General features: G+C 46.0%; 1 protein-coding gene across 1 annotated transcript in view; it reads right to left on the bottom strand.

The window, feature by feature from the left end:
* Positions 1-15,997, bottom strand: part of LOC146798112 (cytochrome P450 2G1-like) — a 1,220,160-nt gene that overhangs the window by 234,407 nt on the left and 969,756 nt on the right. The gene's annotated exons all lie outside the window — the stretch shown is intronic.

Here is a 15,997-nt window from a genome sequence, read left to right on the forward strand (position 1 = left end):
TCGCCCCTTTTTTCTTCGGTATTAACGAGCCGTTTCATCAAATGAATATATTTATGATCCATTCTTGTTGGCATTTTCAATGCACGCATATACTTAGAATGAAGCGTTGATTTAATATGTACAGCAACTTATGCATAGCACTGGGTTTGTAATGCATTTTTTTAGGACATGTTTTTAGATATGTTTTAGCATGTTTTCGATTATCATGCGATATTTTTTTTTAGACATGTTTAGTATGTTTAGGATTTAGTAATGTCGTTCATACAAACCTGGAGTGGGTGTTGTGTGCAGATTTAGATTCTGTATATAGGTTTCCCGATTTATGTCCTTATGTAGGTAAGATTCATATTGCCCTTATTTAGGCATAGAAAACCCAGCCCTTATTTGGGCATTGTCCATGCCAACCAAATACAGGCATGGTCTCCTACATCCGTCCATCCACGTCCCAATGAGTTCTTGGAAAACCGGACTCTTAAGCCTTTAGGAATTTCCTTTGCTTGGATATTGGTATTATTTTATCTTACTGCTAACTCTGTACATATTGTACTTCGCAGCCTGTCTTACGATTGTAGCAGTTCATATCTCTTGCATGAGAAATAAAACTGTTCAATAAACCCTTTGTATTGAAACGCCCGTCTCTCTATTTCTGTGCAACTCTGTAGAAACGAAGCATGCACGATTGTCTGAGTGAAACTGTTATCTATTGTTTCCACGGTTCTGAGATTGTTCCGACTCTAAGGGAAACAAAGTTGTCATGTTTATGCGGTTGTTAGAAACTAATCCCTTCTTGTGTATTCGAGAAGTTTCTAGTGACCTCTGAGTTAGCTGGCACACAAGTAATTAAGTTTAATGTACTCGATAGAGACATACTGACCTCAGTCCTATGTCAAATCTATAGTGTATATTATTCCAATGAGCAGAGACTATCAGGGATATAGGAACTACACTACAGGGGGAGCCAGTCTGACTTGGGTAATTCTTCCTGCGCTCTCTCGTGGCTCTCGTGGCGTCTCAGGCGGCGGTGGTGGCAGCTGCGGCGGTGTCTCCCACAGCCGGTCCGCTCTGCTCTGATCTGCTTGACTCGGCAGGCTGGGGAACACGGAAAATATGTACCGGACTCTCCACCAGCAACCTTGAAGAGAAAATTGTGAGATGGATACAATTGCCGTTATCTCTAGCAGATAGAATGGCCATTGTAAAAATGGTAATTCTTCCCAAATTTCTCTATCTCTTCAATAATATCCCTATTAACCCCACCAATAGCTGTATTCCAAAAACTGACAGCCAACGTTACCCTACTTATATGGGTAGGTAAACAAGCACACATTAAACTACATGTGCTAACTCTACCTTACTCAAAAGGGGGGCTTCAAATTACCAGACTTCCTACTATATTATTTATGTGCTCAGGCGCAATATGCGCATTATTGGTACCACCCAATCCGATACCTACCGCATGTGGCGGTTGAAGATGGGGATGCACACCCAATCCCACTACGCAATATACTGCCTCATCAGCGCACACATCTGACAAAGCACAAAATAAACACTATACGCACTACAAATTTAGCATGGCAACGTATGAGAAAACTGGTGAATAGGCTACCACTATATGCGCCGGCATTACCACTGCAACACCATCCATCTCTATCGGTAACACAGGAACAAGTGGGGATGGAGATACTGCAACAAGTCTGCATTGATGTGATGGGGGACCTTTTTAACGAAGGCACATTTATTGACATTGATGATCTCAAATATATTAGCAACCAAACACTACTATTTAAATTTACATATCATAGGCTTCGAGGTGCAATAAAAAAAATCTATACCCCGCATTCCCCAATGAACCCCCAACACTAAATGCATTACACATGATTATTATAAATCCTCATTACATACACCTAGTAACAAAACTCTACATGTTACTACAGGAGGATGTAGCAGGCAACACTCCTAAAGCACAACACAGGGCACTTATCATGTTTTCCCTCTCACCTGTCATCCCCCGCACAGCGGATTTATCGCTGCCGCGGGTTAGAAACCTCGTCTTGTCGCCATTTCCTGGAACTCCCCAGGACACGCCCACTATCGCTGGCCATGCCCCCCCCAACATCCCCACCCGCCTTCACCCGCCTATAAAACCATGTGCACCCATCGGATGCGCAGCGGGCGCGCCATTTGAGCCCGTCTGCGCCCGTCCGCGACCGAATGGGGCACGGGGCATGTCACTCTGCCCGCATCACCCAATACTCCCCTGCTGACCTACTCGACCTGCACGCCCCCTGGCCTCTAGCCCCAACTGCACGCTCGCAGCTTAACCATCTGGGCCTGGGTCCCACCCGAAACAACTTTCCTAAGCTTGACGCCTGCATAGACTCTACTCCTCTTCAATCCATCTCTCACCCCCCCCCCCCCCCCCCCGGAACTCACTCCCCAGCCTCGAGCTTAAAGTGTGTTACCTTAACACCCGTTCACTCGTAAGACATCAGACGGAAATCTTTCACTTCCTAGACACCGATAATCCTGACATACTGTTTCTAACCGAAACCTGGCTGCACGACGGATCTTCCCCTGACATCTTGGCTGCCATTTCACCTGGTTACTACATTCTTCAATCCAATAGGACTTCCGGCAAATCCGGAGGGGGTGTGGCAGCCATCATCAAGCTCTCTATCAGATTTTCCACCCTCACCGTATCGTGTATCCCTCAGGTTGACTGCCTTGCACTCAGACTGGAATCCCCAGCATCGCCCCTTATTTGTGTCTTAGTCTACCGCCCCCCTCAGTCCATGCCTGACTTTCCGTCTATGTTTGGAGATCTTTTTTCCCAGGTAGTCATTAACAACTCTAAAATCTTAGTCCTCTGAGACTTTAACTACTGGCCCCAGGATGAGAAGGAAAGCGCTTGTTCGGTGGCCTTCTCCGGCCTGCTGTGCAGCTTGAACTGCTGCCAACATATTAACACCACCACGCATACCAAAGGCCACTTACTGGACCAGGTCTGGACCTCCAATGTAGTGATCTCGGCCCCCCTCATACTGCCGTGTGCTTGGTCCGGCCATTTCCTTATTTCCTTCTCCCTCAAAACTCCCACCTGTCCCAGCAGGCCCCTCGAACCTAACCTCTCCGCCCGAAACTGGAATAAAGCTGACATCAGCCAATTTATCAACCTACTTAGTACCTCCATCCCCCTGGAATCCGACTCATTAGATATACATGCTTCTAACTTAAGCCATTGGCTTGAGTCCGCCAGCGACGCGGTCGCCCCCCTCAAACGGATCAAAGTCAGACGCCTTCATGACGCTCAGAAATGGTTCTCCGAGGACCTTAAAGTTTTAAAACTCGGTCTCAGACAAGCCGAATGCCGGTGGCGCAAAAACTACGCCTCCGAAGCCAGGGTAGATTTCCTATCCCTACTCAAAGGGTATAAATCCTCTATTGCGTTAGCCAAAACCACGTACTTCTCCAATAAAATTGTGGAGTTAGCCAACAAAACTAAAAGCATCTTCTCGATTGTGGAGGAGCTATCCTACCCTGACAGAGTTTCCATCAAACCCCTCCCTTCCCAGAAGCTCTGCGACTCTCTCAACCACTTCTTTATCGAAAAGATCGCAAAAATCAAAAACAGCATCTCGGTGCTGCCCCTATTGGACCCTTCTGTGCCCCCAGCCAACCCCCACGCTGATCCTTTTTACCCCCAGTCTCTCACTCAGATTCCCCTTATTACAGAGGCGGACTTCCCCACCCTCCTCAGCAAAGTCACCTCAGGAACTCCCACTGATAGCTGCCCCCCCAAGATCTTATGCAAGGCCTTTACTGCTTGCCCCGCCCCCCCCTTGGCACTGCTGAACAACTCCCTCACCTCCGGCCTAGTCCCTAGTATCTTCAAGTCAGCTGAGGTAGTACCCATCCTAAAAAAAACGACAGCTGATCCCACGATTATAAGCAACTTCCGCCCCATCTCCCTCCTCCCTTACCTCGGTAAGGTGCTTGAGACCCATGTTACCAACATCCTGAGCTCGTTTGTTGAGCAGTCCCACTTTCTTGACTCCCAACAGGCCGACTTCAGGCCCGCCCACTCTACTGAGATGGTCATACTTTCTGTCATGGAAGAACTGCGCAGGGGAGCTGACTCTAACACCAGCCAGGCTCTGGTACTTTTGGACCTCTCGGCCGCCTTTGACACGGTCGACCATGTCATCTTGGTCGACCGTGTCAGGCAGGCTAGGATAGGGGGTACCGCCCTTGACTGGGTCCGCTCGTTTCTCACCAGCCGCCAACAAGCGGTCCGGCTATCCCAGTTCTCCGCGGACAGGGTTGGGCTGACCTGCGGCATGCCTTAGGGATCCTCTCTGTCCCCACTCCTTTTTAACCTATACCTCACCCCTCTGATCAGTTCTCTCCGAGATAAAAATGTCTCCGCATTTAATTATGCGGACGACATCCAGTTAGTATTTAACTTCGACTCCTCGGACCAGTCAGTCTCCGACTTTCAAGCCACCCTCTGCCACATCAGCAATTGGATGGGGGCAAATCACTTGAAACTCAACCCCGACAAGACCGAATTGGTTCTTGTCGGAGGCCCTTCCAACCCCTGGAACTCCAACTTCTGGCCAATCAGTCTGGGCCGCCCTCCCCGCCCTACTGATTCGGCAAAAAGTCTGGGGGTTATCATCAGCAAAGACCTTTCGATGAAACCCCAGATAAATGCCACTGTCTCCTCTTGCTTTTTTCAACTCCGCAAAATCCGGAAAATCGCGCGCTTCCTCACCACCGAAGCCCTTACCTTGGCCCTTTTGGCTTTATTCATCTCTAGAATTGACTACGCCAACTCCTTGTACGTAGGCATCCCTGACTACCAGCTTAAACGCTTGCAGCTTGTTCAGAACCAGGCGGCTCACCTCATCTTCCATCAACCGAGGCACCACCACACCCGCCCTCTACTAAAATCCCTGCACTGGCTCCCTGTTTCTGAACGCTGCAAATTCAAGTTAGGCTGCCTCGTCTTTAAATCTTTGGTCGGCCTTGGCCCCTCGTTCATTTCCTCTCTTATTCACCCGTATGTCCCCTCCCGCAATCTGTGCTCGGCTCATCTGGCTCTTCTCAAAGTCCCCAGAGTCAAGCGCAAGAAATGGGGCGGCTTAAGATTGTCGTTCCTAGCCCCATCTCTCTGGAACACCCTCCCCCTGGACATTAGATCGGCTTCGCCTTACAATCACTTCAGATCCCTCCTCAAGACTCACCCATTCTGCTTGGCGTACAACTAAACCAAATTTCCTTCTTTTCCTTGCTCCCCCCTCCTCTTCTTCCTCACTTCTGCCTTCACTCTCGCCTCCCTCTCATCCCTCAGGCAGATGCTTTCCGTTTTTTACCTCAGCGCCAAGAAACTGTATAGTGTACGCCGCGCTTTACAAATGCTTTTCACATCACATCACATCACAGATGGAGCACGCTGCTAGAAACACCCCTCACTGATGAGGCCTGGTGGGATTGTTGTACCCTGACTGCCATGCTCATCCCAAATGGTAGTCTACGCTTAATCCACTATAAATATTAGCACCAAACATATCATACACCACTTAAGCTGCACAAATGTGGGCTCTGGCCGGATGCACGATGTCAGCGGTGCAGAACAGATAACTCTGACTTTATTCACCTAGCATGGCACTGTCCACAAATTAGGAATATTGGGAAGCCATAACTGCAATTTTGGGTGATATGCTGGGTATCAAACTAGACTACACAATTTGTGTGTGCCTGCTGGGCTTGGTGGCAAACCTAAGATCTGACAAACGTACATTTTGCATAATAGAGCTACTGTTGATGAAAAGAAGGGTATCAATGTGTTGGGGTGGCAAGAAATGCCCAAATGACAAACACTGGCTCCATTATGTGGAGTATTGTAAAGACACTTTGGCAACGTATGAAGAGGAACTTCCAACAAGATCGAGGCCCAGGGATTACTGCATACCTCTGACGGATTACCTCCAGACTTATCCCAATATAATGACATTTACCACTGTGTAAGGTATCAGGCTATGATTGGAAATAACAGGAAACGTATGATGTATTGTACCAATCATAAATGACATTGATATAACTCGCGAATTTGTAGCGAGCGATATTGCAAGCCTGTAATCTTGTTGTACAGTTTATAAGAATATAATAAATCTTAATAAAAAATAAAAAAGTTTGAAGTATTTTAATACATTATTCATTGCTTAAGCTGATTGATAGAACTATTCCCCGAATTCCTCGTAGGTTTGACAGATGCTGTTCCCACACAAACAGGAATTTGAGGATTGTTCTGACTGCTATTCCTAGAAATCTTATCATAGTCGCTCAGGAATAAAAAATTTAAGCATGCTATATGTCCCATATTTAATGTTTGTAAAGCAGTGGGAAATGCAAAAAGAGCAGTTGATGTACAGAATGCAGAACAATGTCATACATTCACCCCTGTACAGAGATCTGGGCCTAAATCCATCGTTATTTTCCTCACCATGACATTCCAGTTTGGACCCAGCCATATGCAAATCAGCCTTGAGCCTGCGCCATATGGTAACAGTACAGACCAAACTGCTAGGGAAGACATGGCTTGGCAGTTCGATGCTGGACTGTTCCCATGAGGCACAGGGTCAAGACTGATTTGCATATAGCTGTGTTTGAACCGGGGTGGCTAAGTGAGCTAAAGAACGATAGATTTAACCCAAATCTGTGACTGGGGGTAAGTGCAAAAACTCAGCTGTCAGCAAGCAGGAACTGTATTCCTACTTGCTGAGAGCTGAGGTGTTCTTTGTTTCCCTTCCCACAGAGATGCGGGCAGGGAAACAGAGGACAATCGCCTTGACACACAGGGATCTGAACGTTTAGCAGGTCCCTCTGTGTCAAAGCAATGCCAGCTCCCGCAGGAGGTGCGGAGCCAGCAGGAACTGTGAGGGTCTTCAGGCTCCCCTGCAGTACCCATCAGTGGTGAGTGGGTGCCATGGGTGGGACCATGGCACCCACAATAAAGGCCAGGCCCTGGGCATGGGGTTTCCAGTGCCCAAATCGTCCTAAGGAAGGAGTGCCACGTGGCCCCACTCGCCTAATAAATAAATATATACTTTTTTAAAGTGAACCCGCAAGTCCCCAGATGCCCGTCCTCTTTCTCCACCACTCTGAAAACGTGCCTCCTGGTGCACAACTGATTGGGGTATGAAGTCTCCTTGGTTGCTGAGGCTCCTTGGGGGCAAACAAGCCCTCTTTCTGTATGTGGGATTGCTGAGAGGTTGTCGGAGGCCATGCCCCCACCTCCTGGTGCACAACTGATTGGGGATAAAGTCCCCTTGGCTCAGAGGGTTCTTGGGAGCCATCAACCCCTCCTATTACCTACAAGAAAGTCACACACAGTGGGAATGCTGAGAGGTCTATGGAGACCACCTCCCCTTTCTCTGTCACTCTGCAAACCCGCCTCCTGGTACACTATGGGTTGGGGGATGAAGTCCTCTTAGATGCTGCAAGAAGCCCAACTGTTTCATCCAGTAGGTCCCTTACCGTGGGATTTCTGAGAGCTGGTTGGAGGCCCAGCCCCCTTTCTCCACCATTCTGCAAATGCGACTACTAGTTAAAAAATCATAGAAATTCACTTAAAAAACAAATGTTACAATGACGGTATAGTTAGGAAAAGAATTAAAAAAAGACCTAAGAAATTCACAGAAAAAAACAAAAATGACAGGGAGATTACAGTTTGGCTCAGATTTCACTCGCACAAACCAGTAAAATTTGGCAGTTTTAGTTACTTAAGTTAACTATAACTTACGCCCTTGCAAAACACTCATTATGACCTCAAATATTACATCACTCATGACTTGGTCAGTGACATCACTTATGACATCTCAAATGACATCACTGATGACATCATTTACAGAATCACTCACACCCAATACAACCTCTCTCACACCCACTCATACACCCACACAACCACTCACATACCCATTCACTGACCCATACCAGTACTCACACACCCAAACACTCCTCCATAGAGCCCCTCACACATCCATTCACTCACTTACTCATACAGCCCCTCACGCAACCATTCCCTCACCCATACAGCCACTCATTCTACCAGTCACACACCCGTACAGCCAATCACATATCCACACACCCACCGATACAGCTACTTACCTACCCACTTATTTACCTACACTGCCATTCACACACCCACTCACTCACTCGTATAGCCTTTCAACAAAGCCACTCACTCACCCATACAAGCACTCACACACTCACTCACACATCCAAACAACCACTTACATACCATTCACTATTCCAAACTAGCACTCACACATCCGCATACTCACTCATACAGCCTTTCATACAGACACTTACTTTCCAATACAGCCATTTCACACACCAACTTCCTTAATCAAACACCCAATCAAACAGCCACTATCTCATCCAGACTCTTACACACTGAGTCACTCACTCATACAACCATTCAGTCACCCACACAGCCACAGCCACTGACACACCCACTCACTCACCAATATAGCCACTCACACAACTTCTCACTCTCCCACACAGCTACTCACACATCCACATATGCACCCATACAGCCACTTACACACCCACATACACAAGGATACTGTCACACAGCCACTCACCTAATATATGTTAGAAGTAGTATCACTCAATAGTAGTGCACCTAAGATACAAATTTAAATTTTGTGGTGGGTTACTATAAAAGCTTAACACCCATGAACTCTTAAAAACACACTCACTTGATAACGTCATGAGTGATGTCATTTGAGTTGTCACCAGTGAGGATATCAGTGACGTCACTGACCATGTCATGAGTGATGTAATATGTGCGGTCATAAGCTGTGCATTGCAGGGGACACGAGTTAGAGTTAGCTCAGGTAACTATATCTGCTTAATTTCACTGGTTTTGCATGACTGAAACCTGAGCCTAACTATAACGCACCTGTAACTTTTGTTTTTTTCAATAAATTTCAAAGTTTTTTAAATTCCATTTCTGAATTATAATGTAACTGTCACCTTTAGTTTTTCTGTGAATATATATATATATATATATATATAATTTAATATTTTAAAATATGGTTAGTTATAATTAGTATTTTTACTGTATTATTATTTATAATTTTCATCATCATCATCATCATCATCATAGTCTTTATTCGAATTTTTAAAAATTCATAGAAGACACAAACATATACGAAACACACAGTTATCACTAATCAAATCCTTGTAAAATGCATAAAATCGTCCATTAAATATCTAAAAGTTACAGTTAAGACAAAAAATTAAACATATCGACAAACTAAAAATTACAGTTTAAGAAAAAAATTAAACATCTCTATAACTTGGGTGAGGGTTAAAGGCCATAAGTTTAGTCTTGGTCACATTCACCTCTAGGCCATAATTTCTGCAAAAATCTTCAAAAACTAACAATGCCCTTTGCATGCCACTCGGAGTTTTGGATACAATAAGACTATCGTCAGCAAACATCAATATTGGAGTGCTCACTCCAGCCAACTTGGGAGCATCGGTGTTAACTCGTGACATATAGTCTACTATTCCATTGATGTACAGGGAGAAGAGCGTGGGTGCCATGGCACATCCTTGGCGCACACCTCGCTCAACCGGGACCTCGGGGGTGATGTCCCCCGAGCCTCCCCACTGAATTCTTGCAAAATTCGGCTCATTAAGCCGCCTTATTAAGGTCAGAAGTTCCAAGGAAAGCCCTAGCTTTTCGAGAACCCCCCACAACTGCTCTCGAGGGACAAGGTCAAAGGCAGCTCTTAGGTCCACAAAAGCGACATAGAGACTGCCTTTGCCTAATGTTACTACTTTCCAGTGCAGTTGTACAAAGCGGAACACCTGGTCCACCGTGCTGGTAAATTTACGGAATCCAGCTTGAAAACAGGAGAGTATCCTATTGTCTTTGATCCAATCCAATAGCACATTCAGGACCATCCTCCCGATGACCTTTTGGATTGTGTCTATTAGACTAATAGGTCTATAATATCCTGGGAGGGATTTATCTCCCTTTTTAAAAATGGGAATTATAATTGCGCACCCCCAAGATTTGGGCACAGGAGCCCCTTCAGCCACAGCGTTAGCCACTAGTGAGATATATTTGCTCCATCCGGGCTTGTTGTTAAGGAAGAGATCAGATGGGAACCCGTCCAAACCCGGTGCCCGCCCAGCAGCTACACAGGCCAGGGCTACTAAAATGTTGTTTGGGCTAAAGGGACCATGCGAATAAAAAACGTACGATGTCAGCCCTAGACATTTGTATAGAGGATTACATGCGTATTGTGGTTTAAAATACCCTATCCAGTCCTCTTGAGTAACATGGTTAGATGGACTATCAGGCGTGCCACCTCTGTTCCATTTAATCACATTCCATAACAATCTGGAATCCCTAGCGTAGCATGCCTCCTTCAGATCAGACCAATACAATTCATCCCATCTTTTTTTGGCTTGAGCAAGACACTTCTTATAATGGTGTCTAGCTATTTGAATAGTTATCTTGCTCCCGCTAGAAAGAGCTTGCGTCAAATTGCCTCTGGCTCGTCTGCAATCCTCATCATACCATCTTAAGCGTTTAAAGAGTGGCTTATTGCCCTTACTTATTGGCTTGTAAAAAAAACTGCGTAGTCCCTCGAAGAAGGACTCATGTAGTCTAGTGACTTGATCGCTGCCTTCTTTAGTCACCAGAACATCTTCCAGTTTTACAATAGTCTGGGCGAGCTCATCATCAATGCTAGCGATGACCTTGGCGTTAATCTTGACCTGGGGCCACTTGAGTCTTCGCATGTCATTGGTAGGAACACGGTCAGGGTGACCCGATTGAGGTTCCTCTCTCGCCATGCTCCAATCCCCCCACCAACTATGGGTAATGCAAATAGGGTTGTGGTCACTCTCGGCTCTTAATACAACCACCATGTCAATAATGTGCTGCCACAACCTCATACAACAGAGAACATAATCGATCCTACTAACTGTGCGGCCATTGTCAAAGGTTTATGCACCATTCTTGTCCCCTAGGGTCCTTCCATTCAAGACCCTTAGGCCTTTCTCATAGCATAGTGCATTTACCTGCACTGCTACCGTAGACCACCTTTTAATTGGAGAAAGCGGCAGGGCAGGTATTCCCCACAGCCGGTCCTCTTCGGGGTCAAGGCCCCAATCGGAGTCCGGATCTAGAAGGGGTTCAAATGTAACATTAAAGTCACCCGCAACAATCATATCCCTATTGCTCGAGTTAGTTTCATAAGACTAGTCAGAGTGTCCAGTACCCGTGACCTTTTCCCTTTTGTCCCACAAAGGTATAAATTGTAAATGTCTATTGTGTGCGTTAAACCGGAAGTTAATCTCACTAATTGGATATCCGGGGAGCCCGTATCGATCAGAACTACCCTAGAGAATAAATCCTGTCGGGCCCAAATGGTTAATCCGCCCATAGGGCGGCCTTTTGTGCCCTTAGTCGCTGGAACGTAAAAGCTCAGGTAGCCCAACAGAAACTGGGTCTCACAGGTCCATGTTTCCTGCAGAATGCAAACGTCAGGTTTTTTGACAAAACCCACCCATTCAGGAGAGTCTAGTTTGGTCTTAATACCAGCTAGATTCCAAGATAGCAAGGTGCCTGGTCTTTTATCCAACAGTATGCCATAGTGTGCGATGGCCTGACTTGGCTCACTTAGCTTCCCACTCGTCCTGCGGAGGCTCGTTGAACAAACCTTGGGTGAAGTAGGCACCCCTGTTAAAACAGGGGTGACAACATCACGACCGCAAATAAAGTCACATTCATTTGCCCTTCGAACTTTGAGAGATGTAAAGTTTGGCTTACGGTTTGAGTGTCAATATCGAGGACCTACGTCATAAAAATGGTGTAGGGTATGTACCTCTATCCCTGATCTAAGCCCATATAATGTATGGTCAGTGATAAACCTCGGGATTCGAGTATCTTCAAAATTAACAATAATGCAATCACCCTGTATATTTTTAATGCTTGAGCCTACCCATTTTACTCTTCTTACAAATAAAATTCTCCCAATCAGGTTGTTTGGAATTGGCCTGTTTGTATTTAGCCAGTGACTCACTTTATTTTTTAACTCCTGAAAAGATTCAGTTTTGCTAAGAGATAATTCTGGGACACCAGTTAAAACTACTACATACGGGAGGGATTCAGGTGGTAAATGAATTTGGACTAAGGGTGGACATGAAGGTTTTACGGGAGTAACAGGATTAACAACTTCTCTCCCTTCCACAGTATGCTTTGAGTGATTACTCGTAGGTTCCTTGCTTGTCCCTCCCTCCCGCCCTGGCAACTGGTGGGTGTTGGTCACAGAATTAAATGAGCTAGTACCTAAACCTGTGTTGGGTAGTGAAGTATGTTTTTCAAATGGGGGCGGTACACAAGTCGAAGAGTTTACAATATGGGGGCAACTAGTTTTAACAATGTCTCTAGTAGACATTTTGACAACATTCTTTAATGAACAAAAGTTGTCCAAAATGGTTTGTTCCAGCCTATCAACTTTTTCAGTAACTATCTTGACCCTTTCTAGAAGTGGTAAAATTAAGGATCGGACAGCCTGTTCTAGCTGGGAGATCATGTCACTACTATCTAACAAAAAAGGGGTACTTGTACTAGCGTCCTCCACATTTAAACGTTCCTGGGTACACGAAATGTCGGGCATTGCAATATTTTTAGATGTTTTGGGCATTTTCGCCTGCCTGGTACGTTCCATGGTTCCACCCCTTTTCCTTTTAGAATTAACAGGTCTAGAAAGTTTGGTCGCAGCACTTGTCTGAGGGGGAGTGGCTTTAACATTAGGTGGGGCCGTTACTGACGCTGCAGATGCACCATCGATCATAGCGATAGCTACAGGCAACCTATCTGGAGATATTGACACAGTGGAAAGCGTTTCAGACTAAGCTAGCAAGGATGTGTCCCCCCCGAATCTGCTCCCTTGATTTAGTTGGCGATTTAGACTGGGCCAATAGGCCTAATGAGGAGCGTCTTGCGTGCATGGGATCAGTAGAAAGACGCCTCTCAGTGATGGCAATTTCATGCTCTATTACCGAGACTGCTCTGGTAATGAATTGGTCCATGGTGCCAGACACTGTTGTAAGAGCTGTGGCACGCTTCCCTTTCCCAGCCATATAATACGGTACTAATTGGTTCTTAGGGTGTGTTATAATTAAATAAACAACACAAGCGACAATGTTCGATTAACGGTTCCACCGTCGACTTACTCCGAACACTCGCTGGAAGAGGGACGGCCCGCCCTTTGTCCGGGCATCGTCCGGCGCGTCCCGCTCGCGTACCGCGTAGCGGTTATCGTCACAACTTTTATAGGGCGTCACAAGTCTAAGGCAGGTGGGCGGGGAAAAAGCACAGGTGCAACAATCCACGGGCTCCTGGGATACGGAGTCCCGAGTAGTGCCTTTACCCCTCAGCAGCGCCCCCACACATAGCGACAATGGCAAGCAGCCCCTCCTAGGGCGACGGTGAAAGAAACCAGCAACTCTGCACCAGGTAGGACTGACAGCGAAGCGGGACCCGCGCCAGCGGGTTCCGCAAGGTGTTTTCAATGATCCGAGGCAGGTGGGCGGGGAAAAAGCACAGGTGCAACAATCCACGGGCTCCTGGGATACGGAGTCCCGAGTAGTGCCTTTACCCCTCAGCAGCGCCCCCAAACACAGCGACAATGGCAAGCAGCCCCTCCTAGGGCGACGGTGAAAGAAACCAGCAACTCTGCGCCAGGTAGGACTGACAGCGAAGCTTAAGCAGTTCTTTAAAACCGTAATACTCCTTACAAAATTCAAAGGTTCCAGAGTCTCAGCCGATATTTCTCCTCAGGAGTTTTTTGGTCAAAGTTCGATGGCTAAACACAAAAAGCGGACCGGATTCTGCGTGTCCAACTCCCTTCTATTCAAGGCTAATTTCCCACAATGAGACGATAATGCGGGTTGCCGAGTTTCTGCACGTTTGACCGAAAGTTACAGCGTTATCCCAAGTCCTGGCGTAGTGTTCTTTGACAAAGAAACAATAAAGTTCAATATTCAGCGCTCCTTCGCGCTTCTTTAAGGAGACACAACAACCTTCAACAGGCTGCGGTGAAGTTAACGGTAACGCGCACTCGCGAAACCGGGAGAGGGAGGTAGGCTTGTTGATAATAATTTTCTTCATATTACGTGTTTATATATGATGTTATTATTTAATTGATAATAACATGTATATTTTTATTTTATGTTTGTAAGTTATAATTTTTTATTATTATTTTTTTCAAATGCAACAATTTGTTCTAAGTGAATATGTTTTTTTAAATTAATATATTGTATATTATTAAAATTTCCAGATACTTATCTATTATATGACAATATTTTGGTCTGCTGCATTTTTGTAGTCAATATTTTATCCTTTACATGCAAAGTATAGGAAGACACTATGTTTGTTCTCAATATATTTTTGATGCAATCTTTGGATTTCGATATTTTTGCCACTAATAGCTCATGGTCCAATCATTTGGAATGGGCTTGGAACCTGTTGCTGGCAGATTAGTGCCATCAGCGTCAGTTCAAAGGGCTGTCTCATGGGAAACTAGGCAGTGGGCATTTAAAGGGGGTGGTGAGGTCTGATGGACGTTACGCCTTGCTTACCGAGAGTTAGGTCCTGTCGTCCAGCTAGGATTTTTCCATTGGATGTGGAACATCTATGATGAGGGTGGATTCATAAGGTCACAACTCCAGGGAGCACCCACCTGTGCCAGCTGTGCAGCAACCCTACTTTTGACCTATTAAAAAGACCATCACCAAGATTTTTCTAGGTGTGGGTCAAATTTTTAATATACCAGAATCATTTCAGTAACTACGCAATACTCTTATGATGCGAAATTACAAAATTACACAATAACTCCAGCTTGGGTAATTAAGAGTAATTTGGGGCAAAAATCTTACTGAAGGAGCAGAGTCACAACAAACTAGGGGCCCCATTACGATGGCGGGTGACCGTATCGGAGAATGGGACCGACCGCCAGAGGCGCGGCAGTCCCGCGAGGCCAATTAGGATGCGACCGCCACCCTGGCGGTCGCATCCAGCATCTTTATCATTGCGGTGGATGGTGCTGTAAGCAGCACCCGCCACAATGTTAAAGTGGCATGTTGTTCATTGCCATGCACAATGTAACAAGCACTGTGCGGTGTCTGCCACCTTGTGCGTGGCAATGAAGGGGGGTACTATAGTGAAGCCACTCACCCCCCAACCTCCTGGGGGCAAAGTGATTTACCGTATGCCTTTCCATGGCGGAGTCTCCGCCATGGAAAGGCATACCCACCGGCAGCATCATAATATGGATGGCGGTGCCTGCAAAGCACCGCCACCATATTGTGGGCCTTTTCCGCCCAGCCGGCAATCGTGCGGAATGCCGACCGGCGGAAAAGCGGCGGACGGACTTTCCATCCGCTGGGATACCCCCCACCTTGGCAATATGGCGGGGGGTAAATGGGCGGGGAGTTATGGTCAGCGGATCGCCACCGCCGGTCGGGTGGTGGAGATCCGCCCGCCATCATAATTGCCCCCAAGAGACAGCTAGTGGCTGCTGGCTACTACTGTTCTTGTCCTGTTGCATTTAGTGCTATTTTATTAGCACAAAATGCACCCTCTGGCCGATTTTGCACTAAAAAATTGTACTAAATGCTGGATTATGCATTTCACACAATGATGCATAATTATAAGTAATTTTGCAGTAATTATGAGTAATTACTCTAGAGAGAATTATGCCAGTTATGTCCATCCCTAGTTTTTTCCATTTGTCAGGTGTTGGGCATTGTGTCTACGTAGTAATAATGCAGAAGAGCAGAGATGATGAATTTGATAATATTCAATATTCACATATTCAAACAGTGTCACTTGGGCCAGCAGAATGCTCCATGGATATCTATTCTCTGTGTATGTATCCAAACATATTACAGAACTATATAG

This window comes from Triturus cristatus, chromosome 9 (genome assembly GCF_964204655.1).
Source record: "Triturus cristatus chromosome 9, aTriCri1.1, whole genome shotgun sequence".
Classification (NCBI taxonomy): domain Eukaryota; kingdom Metazoa; phylum Chordata; class Amphibia; order Caudata; family Salamandridae; genus Triturus; species Triturus cristatus.